The sequence below is a fragment of the Eleginops maclovinus genome, chromosome 11 (assembly GCF_036324505.1).
Source record: "Eleginops maclovinus isolate JMC-PN-2008 ecotype Puerto Natales chromosome 11, JC_Emac_rtc_rv5, whole genome shotgun sequence".
Classification (NCBI taxonomy): domain Eukaryota; kingdom Metazoa; phylum Chordata; class Actinopteri; order Perciformes; family Eleginopidae; genus Eleginops; species Eleginops maclovinus.
The window spans coordinates 18427256-18443063 of record NC_086359.1 but is presented as its reverse complement, the minus strand read 5'-3'; the positions used below and the strand labels follow the sequence as shown (position 1 = coordinate 18443063).

Below are 15808 nucleotides of genomic sequence, written 5' to 3'. Positions count from 1 at the left end.
TAACCTTGGTTAGAAATGTGAGGTATATTAAAGAGTTAAAAGTAACATCATGGATCAAACAAGTCAAGTGTTGCCAAATTCTAGTAAAGTTGTGATTTGTCCGTGCATTCAGTCAGGACTGAGAGATTACTACGCCATCTCTTGTACCCCTCCTCCTCTGGACACAAAAGCAAGTAATAAAGACGAAGACTTCACAACGTGATCCAAACACGACAGTAACAGATGCTTTTTCCTCTTTTCACTCGGGCTGGCAGCTCGCGTCCAGGTTTGATTTCTTTCGGGCTATTTTTTGGGGAGCTGTGATTGGATATTTTAATGATTTGAGGCGTTACTTCTGGGAGATGAATGACCTATTGACAGGTGGACAGCAGGATGTTACAAACTTCAATAAACAACATCAAATGTTTTTAAATGTTATATGTTTAAGGTTTACTCGACAACTTCTATCTGTGACCTAAAAAATATTCTAGAGCAATATCTATTTTTTACGATTCTAAAACGTTGTTGGTTGTAAGCTGGACCTGCTCACAAAAAACCTGAGTAAGGTTTCCATGCACAGGCAGAGGATGAGTAAGAGTTGTGAGGGTGTATGAAAAGAGTGAGGTCAAAATGAGGAAGGAAAAGAGGATGGCCTAAAAAAGAGTGAGGAGGAGGAGGAAGAGAAACCAATGGCTAAAACAGAGGGGCAGGTGCCAGCAGCAGGGGTGACATGTGTGGTTAAGTGGTTTTCTGAATGTCACGTTACAGCTTATCCTGTATAATCCCCTTTCTTAAATCTCCACCATACTGATGAGTTTGTGAAGATGATACTTACTTACAGCAAATGCATGGTGGTGCTGTTAAAAATATATTCTAATTATATTTCTTTCCCATCAATGACCTCATTACTTCTGTGAAGGATTAATTAATGAGAGCAATAATGTAAATAACTGAAAGAACAGAACTTTTTAAAGTGAAGGGCTGCCCTTGAAGAAATTCTTAGTCGAATAACACGTGTAATAAAATTAGAAAAAATCTTAGTTACAAAAATAACTTATCATTTATTAATTCCCTATGAAAAAAAAAATTCAGCAAAACATATTTTTGTCACTTCATGACACGGGGCAGCCTTATAGGCTCTTATGATTTAATTGGCAGAAAATCTGAGTTTCTCCCAAAAATTACGCAAAATAATTGAAAAAAAGGTTTATTAGAATTAGGTCATTAAGCATGAATAAAGCATAAAAAGACGGTAAACAAATCAAAGAGAGAAGTCTTTAAAAAAAGCGACCAATAAGGCAACACAACTACAGCGCCACTTCAACAGCCAACTTCACATCTTGCTTGTTTCTGGTGCGTCCATCTTAATGTCTGACCAGTGTTGTCTTTATGTTCAGCATTGATGTTCTTCTGTGTAAAACGAGTTATGGAACAACTCTGAAAGCCAGCACTCAGAGCTAGAGTTTCATTCTACATCAAAAGTGCCGGAGTTGAATGAAAATGTCACTCTCACAATTCTTTTTTGTTGCGCCGTACATATTTTCAAACTGCCATTCTGCCATCAAAGTTTCCCTCGCAACTCATTTAAAACCGATTCAATTTCAGTGGTGTCAAAAGAGAGGTAGCTTTACAGCTTGCTTTGGTTTTATAAGACTCAGTTGGCAAAGAAAAGGATATTGTTAGGCAATAATCTTGACTTGACAATAACTAATAACTAGAACAGAATGCTATTGTGCGCTTCTCTTAATAATTATTTTAATATGCTCAAATTGATGCATGAAAAAGGTTTCGTAGATCAGAGAAACTACCACGTTATACAAACAGTATCAAACTACAGTCTCATATAAGCCACTTTGGACGCAACGTGTAAAAGTCAAGACAGTCAAGACACCTCCTGCCATCAGAGTGTTACGTAATGGAGCTATTTTCAGTCTATTTATCGCCAACATTGATTTTAGGGGAAAATTACCGCTCTACGTGATAGCGGGTACATTACGTCTTCACTAATAGCCCTGCGTAGCAATAAGACATTCATTTAGTTGTTGCAGTTCATATTAACACTGGTCTGTCTATGTCATCAGCAGCATTGTGAGAATATCCTGGTGTGAGGGATTATTTTTCATTTACTAAATGAGTTTCAGTTCAAAACAGGGTTTGGGTAACGAAAGTCCACACTGTTGGAGTGAATACTTTTCGCTCCTGGCAACGGCAAAAGAAACAACAACTAAGAAGTTAAACAACAACAAATATTTTCTCATTTCTCAGCATTCCCCTATTCCAAATTCCTCTCAATGCAAACGGCCCCCAGTCCAATCAAACACACACCTGCGGGGAGAAATCACTTTAATTTTAACTGTGTGTATGTTTAATTGACCTATCATCGCAGCCTCTGTTGTCACAGCAACAAGCATGCCCTTGCCTTGTCCCCATCATGTGATCATGCCATGTATGTTCTGTAAACGGCATTCGAAATGTGTTTGTTTGGGGATTTATTTATCTTTTGCGTAATTAAATCATAAGTATCCATTTATATTTGAATGATGTGTTTTGTTACCTGCTACCCACCTTTTTTGATTCCTCATTGGAAAGGGCAAAACAAAAAGGAAGAATCCTGAGAGCGAGCGGCTGAGGGACACATGTCAGCCCCTCAAGTGTGTACAAAGAAATACTAAACTGGAAATACCACACATGATTGACACAGCGATACTCGTACAGGAGTGTGCAGTCAATCGGTGGGGGGGGAGCAGCTGCAGTCTGGATACTGCACCAGTGTGGGCAGATAAGGGCTGTGAATTTTCAGATGAAGTGGCATGAATTTACAACAGTAAGGTGGGAACAAAGAGCTATATTAGTGACACAGAATGAAATGTATATGCAATGAGACAAAGGAGGCTGCAGAGCTTCTTCGGATGTATCTGTTAAGGTTCATAGTAAATGACAGTAGTGGGAATGGAGGGTAACCCATTTTTTAAGAGGAGATACCTGGAAAAGTAAAACTAGGGGAATGATCAAATAAATGTTTTAACGCCATGAGAGTGATTTAAGCCGATCATGTAGCTCAGGTACGTTTTTTCTTGCATGAATCAGAAAGACTGATTGGAGATTTGTTTAACTTAATACATATTTTTACAAAAAAATGGGATAAACTTTTTAAGCTTACTTTGCTTTATTTAGTTAAGCTAGTAGCAACACATCGGAGTCATTACAAATATTTTAAATGTCCTATATTGTATAGAGGGGAATTCTATTACAATATAACAAACATATGTTCAATTGGATATGGAAGAGGATAAGGGCAACATGTGAAAAAAAAATTAAGATCCGATCAAAAGTGATGTTTTTCTTTGAGTTCTCAAAGAAAAACATCAGAAAATATTTTGTTTTCTTTCTGAAAAGCTAAGAATTCTGACTTTTTCCTCGAAATCTGACTTTCTGAGGCTGCATGTTTTTTTATTGTATACAAATAAATGGGGTTTATTTAAGCCCTTGTCTAAAATAGGTTATTAAAATTTCTCCAAAGATGACTAACCCATCCACATTATGGTTTATAAACTAATACATTTATTAGTTTATTTTTGCTTTGAACCTCTTAGAGTATTTACTAAATTGGTAAAAAAAACAGTGTCCTTGGGTGTCATGAAAAGTGCCCTTAAATAAAATGTAGTATTATTTTTAATATAACGTCCATTTGGGGGTAGAACCCATTGTAGGTCTGGAAGGATATTTTCCACTGATATATTTGATATGTTTCAAGTTATTTTAAGTTGAAAGTAAGAAAAAACAAACGTCCATTTTGTCTTGTTGCGTTGCCCTCTGACGGTCCAAAACATTTATATAACTTTCCCCATTATCATCCTTCTTGTGACGTATTGGGTCAGAAATAGTGATATTTGTTATGTAAGTATTGCCGAGCCCTTTTTCTTTTTTTGAAAACCCTGGAAAATCATGTCTAAAAACAAGATCACACTTTAATATGATTTTATGCTAAGCTTGTGGGACTGACATTTTTTTTGTCATTAAAATAAATGTTTAATTGTCTATGTCATGTTCAATGAGAGAGTTAAGAAGTACAATGACTAAGCTCCAATGAGTTGAAAGAATACTGAGTGATGTTCAAAGTTGAATGTGATTAATTCTTGACTTTGAACTGCAGATGCTCAAAGCTATTTTTGATATGATCACACCAACAACTCCCTTTCCTAATTTATTGCTCATCAGTCCGTAAGACTTTTGGTTCCATGCTTTTGTTTGTTTACTTTGTGTCCTTCACTGCTGCTAAGACCCTGCTCCCTAACTGCTGTGGTGATGCACTGTACTCCAGCTGTGCTGTATGCAAACAAATTAATAATTCAAATGTTTTCAGAAGGGCTGGCAGAACCGGCAAAGTGTTTCACCTCTTTTGCAACCCACCATCCTTTTTTTCTGAAAATAAACCAGAGTAGGTCTATATGTGTAAATGCAGTTACTCCCGCAATATTGAAAGGGTATCCCAAGAATAACATATAGCGACGTTGTTTGCTCATAAAAAGGTAAAGTGGCTCTAACATTTTGAGTCAGAACATTTGCCTTTTTCTTATTTACAGCTAGTCTTTTCATTATGTTAACTATAGCCCTTTTTACAGATACACTGCAACCTTAAATGGATATAGACATTACATGAGAAAGCAAACTTAAACTGATTTCCCCTGCCAGTTTCCTAATCTTAATCCTGTAAAACGTCTGAATGAGCCAATGGGTGAATAGTGCCTTTCCTTGTCTGGAGAACAGCAAGAAGTCGTGTTGATAACTTTAAGATCATGGATGGCATGGAACCAGAAGAAAATAAAAATCCATGGGGAAGTGTCATTCATACAAAGACACCAAAGGACAATGTCTTACTGAAGAGATTCAAAACCAGAACTACGGACAAATCAGGTAACACAAGAGACTCGATTGTTCATTATCAAAATTACGAACTGGCTGCATGAGCTCGGTCTAATCTGCACCCCTCTGCCTCCTAGTCGGTAATCCTACCATCTCCCTTACATGTTTAAAATTGAAGCTCTGACAAAAAAGTTACTCTCTGGACATTGTCTGAGAACATATGAAAAATGGGTAAAGGATTCCAGTTGCCTTACCCATAAAACAAAGGATAATTCTTAAACTTCTGTTTGATCTTTTCCCTAACCTTAAATTATAATTGTAAAGGTTTCACGAAATGATCCCTCCTTTTTTTGACCCTGTTTATGGTTGATATTTTTCAATGCACTGCATTAGCCATTTATTGTACGGATCAGTGTCTCTCATAAGCTTTCTAAGTAGTTATCTTTGGTGGTGGCAGAGTTTGCCATTTCCACCCTGGATACAGAGTGCCTACCTCACACAACAAATTCACCAGCATTAACATCTGAGCTTCATAAACGTAATGCTAATGCAACAATTACATCATGCTACTATTTATACATTTAAGGCTTTCAACTGGAGAAAGACGGAAGGTATTTGTGGCTGCTGATAGCGCTAATAGCAATAACTCGTCAAAATGCATTTAGGAACTTTGTACATTCTCTGAAAGCAGATTAGCTTCAGTTTTAGGGAAATGTCCAATGTGCCATTACATTACATTTCTTAAAATCATTAGGGTTGCATTACCATACAGAGGGTTTACCATCTACACATTCTGGAAATATAATGTTAATGTTATGATGGCAAAAAAGAAAGGCCAATTTATGATACTAATTTGAGATGCAACATATATTGTAGATCATGTGTTATTACACACTGGCATAAATCAATGGATACACAGGGTGAATCAATATTAGAACAATTTGTCAACAGCTATATTAAAGGTCCTTAAAACCTCGTGTGGGTAGGGGTGTTCTTCAGACGAAAAGGAAAAAGACTTTTAATTGGAATTCTAGAAGTACACCTCGGGGCAGCTTTTTTTAAATGGAGGATCAATCACAAATGGAAACCAAAAGAGATATATCATGCTATGGAATGTAGCAGGTGCGCTATGTTTGACCACAGACAATCATAATTATGGGTAATACAATCGTCTATAAGTCATGCAGCTGGTCTAACAGATACACACTGCTCATCTGTTCCGGGCGGGGAAAAACAGACTGGCGTCTTTTTCGAGCCAGAAGAGTTCAGCAACATGTTCTGGAACATAAGCCTGCTTTATTGTCTCACACTGGGGGAATTTTGACTCAGAATCATCATTCATTTTACTAAATACGTACAGTTTACTCTGCATTGCTGTTCAAGCTGCCACAACACGAAACTGCTTCTGAAATGTAAAGGTTGTCTTCAGAGGAAAGTCACGTTCAGTGGAAGGTGTACCTTGCCAGGTGGGCTGGCTGCATTGATGATGCGCATGTTACAGTGGAGGGCTGTATGAGATGCATTCTGCTGAAGTGATTTGTATGCCCAAAAGTGTTTAAAGGTTTCCTGTACTCCAAAGGTACTGCTCTGAGGTCAACTGAATAAAAAGGTGGTGGACTTAGGTTTCAGTGCAAATACTGACTATTAAATTGGAATAGTCATTCCAAAACATACCATAATACATAAACTAATACATTTAAAATAACACAATTTAAGTGTTTTTTTTACAGTGGTTAAATAATATAGTTTTTATTCCCCTCTTCTTTTATCAGTGTTTCCGTATGGTATTGTTGAGTGCGCTGTGGTTGCAATGACAACCGGATTGCTCTCTGTCTATAAACCTATGAGCCACAAATTTAGCGTCTTATTCAAAACCTTATTCAGGGAAAATGTTTTTAATGTATTATATTGTTATCCCTTTATTAATGCTGCTCCAAACAATCGTGGTCCAGGAATCTTTGCCAGCATTTTGGGGTCTTGGTTTCATGCAATGTCTTTATCAATATGTAAATGAGCGTAGGACGTCATCTGGCGACTATGAGCGATTTGGCAACTTTAATTAAAAAGAGGTTGGCCAATTTTGTGCATTTTGTTTCTGCAGATACTTCTGTTGTTCCATGGTCCACATGTCCACTATCTGGGCTAGTAACTGAAATAACGAATTACTCTTTGCTTACTGGGGATGGCTAATGCTGCTATCCTCCTGTTTTGGATCCACAATGGTGGACACACTCCAGTTGTGTGCATTAATCATCATGCAGCCTCATTAAACCTGCACTTGGATATTAAAAGGGACCAAAAACATAATTAAAGGAAGGATATTTTATGATTTGCCAGAATGTTTATTACCTTTGTATTCATGGCTTTTTAAACATGGACTCATGGTGTTATGTAGCGCAATGGAGCGAAACATTGGTTCAGTTTGGGCGCTGGGTGCCTGCTTGCCATCACCTGATCAGTATCAACTCCCACAATCACCTATCAGATTAAAACAAGGTAGAGAAGTGTTTTTTGACAATCTGACAAGCTAACACTTTCACTTCTGTGATTATTTATGTCAATGCTTCGGTTACGGGTTGAATGCCACACGGACTCTTCCCAGCTGCTTGGTGAGCGCTTTCAAATGCAGATCTTTTTCCAGAGAGTGCATCTGGATATCTATTTGCAGTAAATCACCCTGGATCCTTTGATGTAAGTGCCTGACTGAACTGCCTGACATTTTATGAGAGCCCAGCACAGAGTGGAGGTTGTAATAGTCCACAATGCAACCCCTTGGATACAAGACTTTACTGCAACTGATCTTGATGCTCACAAAGTTCAAGTGATTTGACGGATTGTTGGATAAAGGCACAACAATAAAGCTTGAGGTCACTGTGATGGGCATTAATTTAGTAGTTTATAAATAATAGAGGCACAACAAAAATCCAATAAAGATTTGAGATGGTGTAAAAGCAACCAACAGCCAAGACTTAACAGAAAACGCCCCAGCACAGGAAATAAACATTGCTTAGGAAGTTTTTTGTTTTTTTTGCTAAATATGTCCTGTCAGTGTAAGCTCGTACCCTGTTGTTAACTAAATTCACATCTATCATACAAAAAAAATACTCTAGACCCTTACAGTTACTCATAATAATTCAAAAGAGTTAACTAGTAAAGTGAGAATTTGCAAGAATATGTGTCAGGAAATGTAGCTATTTGCCTGATTCTTTCTTTGTTTTTAATCTTGTAATTACATTCTTCATGGAATCCCACTGGAGCACAAATCTCATACTGTCTCTTTAATACATAACCTATAACAGAATGAATTTTCTTCATCTTTCCTTTGCAAAAGGAAATGGATTTTGTTAAGTAGGTAATAGGATATACTGCAAATTTGCTAATTTCAATATGTAGGGGAATATTTCTTTTTTTTTTTAAATGAAAAACCTCATATTTTCTCTTTCATTTGCACAGGCCTATGGATTCTAATCATTAAATCCAATGAGTGCGACAATAACTAAACACTGATCAACAGAACATCATGAGTAACAGACAGACACTATGTATAAAATGTCTGTTGCCCACCATTTAAGTGAAGAGCATTTTTAGGGATGTCTGTTTTTTTTTGCACACGGCTTCATCAGGGTACAGTACACCAAACAATTTAATTGAATGAAAACAACAACAGGCAACAATTCTCAGAACTAAAAGAAAAGCCCACCGTACTCAGAGTAAGGTAGAAATTGAAAAGCCTTGTCACAGAGTACAGTCTTATAATTAGATTATTATTCATTTCAGTGCTTGTCAGTGTCATACAGATCATAGCCATGTCTTAAAATGTCGTTGTCTGAGATCTTACGCCCAGCTACATTGCTTTTTGGTTTATGTTGTTAACGGTTCAGAAAATTCACACTGCACTACACACACTGTGCCTTTTTGTTTTCATTCAATGTGTGTCAATCTTGGCTCATTTTCTTTTCTCTAACTGTGTCTTTATGTTACAGTAGCTACAATAGGTTCCCACAAGGCATTGAGTGCATTGCCATTCACCAGACACTGGGCGACGCTCTAGGAGAATAGTGAGTAAACGGGGGCATGTTATTAACGTGTCCTTTAGCACAATAACTCATTAGGCATTGAAGTTTCCCATTGTTTCCAAATCAATGAAACAAGCATTTTCTAACATCATTCTGCAATATTAATGGCCTATGGAGTGGTGCAGTGATTCCTTATTTTTTAAGGTCGACTCAGAAGTTAGCATCGCAAGGGTTCCCTTGACAAAAAGCAATGTGATTTCCCCACTGGATCTAATTATATATAGAAAATAAGCTCTGTGGCCAACACATGTTTATGATACTTAACAGGTTTTGTTCACAGGAAAATGTCCACATTTTCAAAACACTTTATGATTTTTGAAGCGTAAATGCAATCGGCAGCAGCAAAAGTCGCGGCTGTAAACAAACTACATCAACAGTCGAATGGCTGCAAATCATCCGCGCTAAGCTAAAGGCGGACTCGTGATGACGCTTAGTAGTTTAATTTTGGAACTTAACAACTAGTTTTAAGAGAGATTTGGACATTCACGAGTGGAGTATTTACTGAAGTGTTTTATTTAGCAGAATTATCTTTTCAACTCTCAACCACAGACCTTACTTCAGGATTCTATGCCTCACAGCTGGTCAAATATAAAGCAATAGGTTGGATTTGTTGTAAAACTGGCTTCTCTTCACTCAAGATCTTTTTTTTTTTATTAGAAAGATCCAACATGTCAGTGCTTCAAAATACAGTTTTTATGCTATTAATGTGTAGCTTTCTGGACAGCAAGTCAATGCAGGGCAGTTGGTGCAGCAGTGAGAAAAGATAAGTCTAATCCCAATGTCCAACCTCTGAGCCTAACGGACATTACAGATTTTGAAGAATGTTCTTGATATAGATCTTGTGACTTGGGGTAAAAAAAAAGATGAGCATACAAGGACTCTCTAGTGGACCTTTTGAGTGCTTGAAACCATTTTGAAAATACACAATCCTGCAGACTCTCCTTTAGGGACTGACCCACAGTTCATAGAGTTGTGCCTTACAAACTAAAATAGGAGGGAAACCTCAGACGATACCCCGGGAAAGGCAAAAACTTGGAGGGCATGATGACAAATTGATACAGCATTACTATTTTACCAATCTTGGAACCAATCAGCTATGAGTATGACTAAGCCTCTGAGGGCAGGGGCAGTATCCAAGCTAAGTGATCCTATACTGTGATCGTCAGTATCTACATGTTGGCATTTTGGCCCATGATTTCTGTTTTTTTGGTTCTCCACAAAAGTGTTTACCAGAATGTAATGGCTCGAACGTGATAAGCCGATATTACTCTTACTGCAAAACAGAATCCAGAACCCTTCCAATATCAAATTGTTGTCCTGATGCTACACATTCTGAATGCAGGACATGTTTAAAGAGATTACTATGTTACAGACACCAATCATTTTATAATTACTTCATTATTTTTTAAACCTTAGTGGCAGATTAAATACCTCACCCCTGGTCTATGAGTGGTCAAAAGAAACATTAGTTGCATGCCAAGTTGATGTTAAGATTCTTAAAACCTGACGCTATACCAACACTGTCATCCTAGATAATGTGTTTAGGATGCAGTTAGCTCACAATTTACACCTCCCACCCTAATTTTTCCCCAATAATGCTGAATTATGAACAATAATTCTGTGTTGGAACGGGCAGGACGCAAATGTTTCATGGCGCTTTATCCAGTCTTTACGACCCCTCAAAGCGTTTTTACATACTACGAGTCATTCACCCTTTCACACCCATTCATACATAGCAGTGCACCTTGCTCTAGTAACTATCATTCACACACAATCATTGAAATTGTATGGCAAAGGCACTTGAAGTGCAAATGCAAAACATGAGAATATATAATGACTTGACATTTAGAATGCATAATATTTTGGCAATTTTTGTGTGAATGCATCATTACTAGGAGACCACTTGTTTCATAACACTTTTCCCAGTGCGGCCTCATGATGTGATGGCAGCATGACACTGTACTGCATGTAATGAGGAGTTGTAGATACATACATTGACACAGACTTTTAAAAAAAATGTTTACAGGTGATAGTCTGAAAGCAGCTACATTTGTGAAATCTGAAGTAAAACAACTTCAAATAAAAGTGAATTGCCTTTGATAAATCATAGATTCATGGGTTTTTTTTGCAGCTTATATAACTAACCAATTAAAAACACACATTCATCATACTTTGATGACACCTCTGTTGATCTTCACTTACTACCTGAATTGTATAAAGCACATCATATGGCTGTAGTGCCTTAGTGCAAAGAGCATTTGACCATAGAGCACCACCAACAGCCTGCTAACATACTGAAGGGCCATTTCACCAACTGCCAAATTCCTTTTGACCCATGTATTGTTTTGAAGTACTCAATGTGCACGTCAATCCATGACAATGTGCTGACCATCAGTTGGCAGCTAAAAAAAAGTATGCAGATTCATTTGTTTTACATGCATTCATACGAGTATCAATTCAAGCTTTAAGCTTTAACCAACATTAAATGTACAGGAATTACAAACGCCTATGAGAAAGTACAGTACCAAGCTAAATGTATACAACTAACCCTTTAAAATGCAAGTCCTTTGTTATGGAAATAAACAAGATGTATATCAGTTATATACTGTATACAGCATATATACTACAAAACAACTCAACATCAACCTTGTCCTCCTTAAAGAAAGCTATGTCTTTGATCCTTTTTATGTAAGACTGATGAACATCAAACACCTTTCCACATTTCACCTTGCTCACCCAAACATCCTTCATTAAACATTAAGACTTAACGAGTTTTGTTCTGGATTGTAAGTCTCCGCTACATGTTGTCATCCGATCCATTAATCCGCCATTCTTTCTGGTTTAATTCCATTTATCTTCTCTGTTTTCCCTCTGGAAACCAAGCGACACCGTGCTCACCACAATATTATCTTTATTGGCCCTTTGCGGTAGTTTATTGGATACAATATGCAGGGAACGGTTACAGTCACAGTATCTTTTGCTTGGGGATGAAAAACAATGGCAGTTATAGATGTTAAAAGTTTTAAAAGTTGTTTGGTTGATTAGAGATGGTGTATGATTTCACTGTGCCACATCATCTTGTAATGTGATTTGTCACCAAATCCTTCAGGGACTAGAAACTTGTCCACAAGTGTTAATTATTTTCTTTTCATTTTCTTGATTAATCATTTGGTCCATAAAGTATCCCAGGTTCTAAAAGCTCAAGGTGATGTCTTTTTATGCCTTTTTCCGTCAGTCCGAGACCCGAAGATATTAACTTCAAGATCAAAACAGTTTATGATTACTTTTTTTTGGTTGACCATTCAATCAGACCACCAATTGTTTCAGCAACTAGAAGAGCTGAAATAGAAACAAAATGGATCCATTACAATATTGAGATAACTAACTTCTTATTAGCTAAGAAGAAATATCATTTTAAATGCTCCCAAAATATATTTAAATCTGGTGGTAGGTATACTTCTGCTGAATTTTTGTTCTGGGTGCCTTGAAGAGAAATTGCAGTAAATAATAAATAAGTAAATGTTTGGCATGTATAAAGCCAATGGAAGGCATCAGCCATGTTCTGGTCTATCTAAGTGTCCAAATGCCAGTAACCAGGTTGACATGACGCAGGCTTTAGAAACCAATCACAGCTGTTCCAGCAGTACATGGACAGGAGTAATACTAAAAGATTCTACAAAATCACTTTATTGGTTTTCTGATGGATTTTAAATGTCACTTGCCCAAAGCTACGGGCAACAAATCAGTGTAGAAAACGCCATTAAATCCCTCAAACTGAAAATATACCATTTCTCATCCATGACCTGTCAGAACAGAGGTCCTGTTGTTTGCCATTAACTGAGCACTGCCCAACCACCGCTGAATATTAATGGAGCCTTTCCCTGGATCATCAGAGAGTGTGCATTTAATTCACAATGCTATCTGCATCTTCTCCGGCACAGGCTTCATGTGTCTCTGTAAGAGCATACTGTGTGTATCTCAGAGTTCGTTGTGGGGTTTGTTAACGAGCGAGAGGACATCTTCTGAGTTCAAGGCCTGTCACACACTCTGGCTGAGATGAGTTTCTATTGCAGCATGTGTGTTTAATTAACACAGCCATCAACACATGTAATAAAAGCATTATCAAAATAACCTACACCAAGGTAAGAAATGACACCATTGGAGCTCAATGCAGCCAAACAGCCTGTGTGATTGACAGCCTACATGATGAGTTGATTCCAATTAAATCACATGAATATCATCTCGTTAGCTGAAAACGACAGATGTTGAAGGCACAAAGTAGTCTGATCATGTTAGCATGTGACAGCTTATCAACAGGCAAGGCCAATCGAAGGCTTCCACTCGAAAGGAAGAAAAATAATGTGCTATAGCAACAAAGTGGCACGAGGATTTAAATGGACATCTCATTACCCAATTGTGACAGTGCGTCAAGATGGATAACGTGCGCAATGTGCGAAGTCACCAAAGCGTACAGCTTGCGCACACATAACACCTATGATAGACAGAGAATCTCCAGTCACGTTTAGGAGGTAGCGGTGGACATACGGCTTACCTAAAAAAGAATCGATGCAAGCACTGGAATTATGATGATGGCGGTGGTGATGGCCCGTCCATCGGAACACGATTCTTCTGTTTCTATCCTCTGCCGGAGTGTCGATGATGTTTTAACTAGGCCATTTCTTCCCTGATCGCAATTATTTCTCAGGAGGGCAGCGCGTCGCAGGCTTTCGCACATCAGAACACCTTCTCGATGTCCGTCTTTCTCCGGCTTTTCCAAAAAAAGCACACCTCATACTGCCCCCTCCTCCTCTCATCCCTCTCTGACAACACCCTGCTCTGTGCTCCTTATCCACACGGATATTTGGACTTTTCTAATGTTGAGCAGCGAGTGGGATTCAAAGAGGAGAGGGGGGGGGGGGGGGGGGAAGGCGCTCACAGTAAAATAAACGCTATAGCGTCAAGACTCTGCGCGTTGCTTCAAAAGTCAACGCAATGATCTGTCCTCTTTCCTTCTTTTTTCCATGTTGGTAATAATAATCCACGGTGTATCTGCCCCCCACCACAGCACAGCGAGGGCCTGGGAAAAAAACACGGATTGTTGGACTTAAAAAATGTAGAATAGCGCTAAAAAGACACCCCACAAAATCAGGTGTCCAATCTCTTCTTTACGCGCTTGCGTGGTGCGCTCCCTTGGTTTCACTTGTGAAGCTCACCACAGAAAATAGAGGCTCAGACTCAGAAACAGCGCGGGGATCTTCCGTTTACCCTTCATGGCTTTGGAATAGAGCTTTAAATATTAGCAGGCAGTGATATTATTTGTTGAAGCCCGATTGCTGCACTGAAGAGGATACCACGGCTCGTGCTTCAAAAGCCCCCCCCCCCTCTCTCTCAGTGCGGTCTAAAGCCTCGCTCTCTCTCTCTCTCTCTCTCTCTCTCTCTCTCTCTCTCTCTCTCTGTCTCTCTCTCTGGCTCTCTCTCTCTCTCTCTCTCTCTCTCTCTGGCTCTCTCTCTCTCTCTGGCTCTCTCTCGTTCTCTCTGTCGCTCTCTCTGTCTCTCATAGGACACCACTTGCAATATTTCAATCCCACTGCTAGTTGTCATGACGAAGAGGTGCGACGCATAATTCAATGAACAGGCGCTCGCTCATCGGAAATCGTCATGTGGGAAGAAAACCAGCGCTTCACAGGGATCTGCTTTGATTGTTTTTAGATGAGGATCTGCACCAGGCTGACGTCAGAATTCCCTTTTTTCTTTTTGGCGCCAGGCATCTCTGCTTTTCACAACGATAAGAAATAATAAAAGGCTTTACTAGCAGTAAACTAAATGTAGTGGTTTTGACATTAATAATAAAACATCTAATATAATAATAATATAGGAATATGTATCAGAATAAGAATCAGTACTATATGTATCAGTACTATGTTCTATGGGGATATTTCAACATCCCCATACAAAGTAAAACACCAATTTCTTTATATACTGTACAGGATATTTTTTATACTCGCACAAATTAAGTTTGAGATAAAATAATGTTAAAACAACTATGTAAGCTATATTTCAATATTTGTCATACAATGTAAATAAATATTACATAAATATATTTATACCTGCAATAGCTTGTAATCACAATATAATCATGTACTTGTAATAATAAAATAATATAACAAAGGTTGTATAATAAATACTCTCAATACTGTTGACTATTACCACAGTAACTATTATGTTCTGTAGAGGACTTAAGATAAAATTGAAACAGTGTTCAATTGGTGCACTTTTACTTAGACCTGCAAAAATTGATTCGTTATCACCCAATGAGTTCCCATATGGTGACTGATAGCAAACAGTTCTTATCTAGCAGATATGAAGCAACATAATGTGAACTCTTGTTACCTAAATGAATGTATGATCGCAGAATATTTACAGCTTGGTTTTGTTCCCCACCAACCGACAAATGCTTATTTAGCTGCTATTTACTCCATATTGTTTACCGGCTAATCTCAACATCTGCTTGATAGTGGGCAGATAGCTTTCAGTAGGGCTTGACCTGCGAGATTAAACCAAGCCAGTAAAGTTGCATATCATTAAACCAAAACAATAAGCTCTTAAGAGCTAAAGGAAACTACAGTTGGGTTAGGCCTTGGCAATAAAACCATCTTGAAAATGTTCTTCATAAAATCTTCAACAATAACAAATATAAATCTACCAACAAGCAATAAGTTGTAGGTTTTGCCGTCACCATTTTTATTTGATTCCCAATAAATTACAGGGCCAGCAGGATGTTAGCCAGATCCTCCGATGAAAGCTTTCACCTAATCAACATAAAATGATCACAGTTTTACTGAATTGGTCCAATCAAATCAATTGTTTACCATTTAATACAGTTGGCATGA

General features: G+C 38.0%; 1 protein-coding gene across 2 annotated transcripts in view; it reads right to left on the bottom strand.

Annotated features, from left to right (window-relative positions):
- The window catches only part of nlgn2b (neuroligin 2b), a 66276-nt gene extending 52474 nt beyond the window's left edge, over positions 1 to 13802 (bottom strand). For both annotated transcript variants that reach the window (XM_063895802.1, XM_063895803.1), the window contains exon 1: positions 13471 to 13802. The gene's annotated coding sequence lies outside the window, so the exon portion shown is untranslated. The remainder of the gene's footprint in view (positions 1 to 13470) is intronic.
- Positions 13803 to 15808: the final 2006 nt, after the last annotated feature.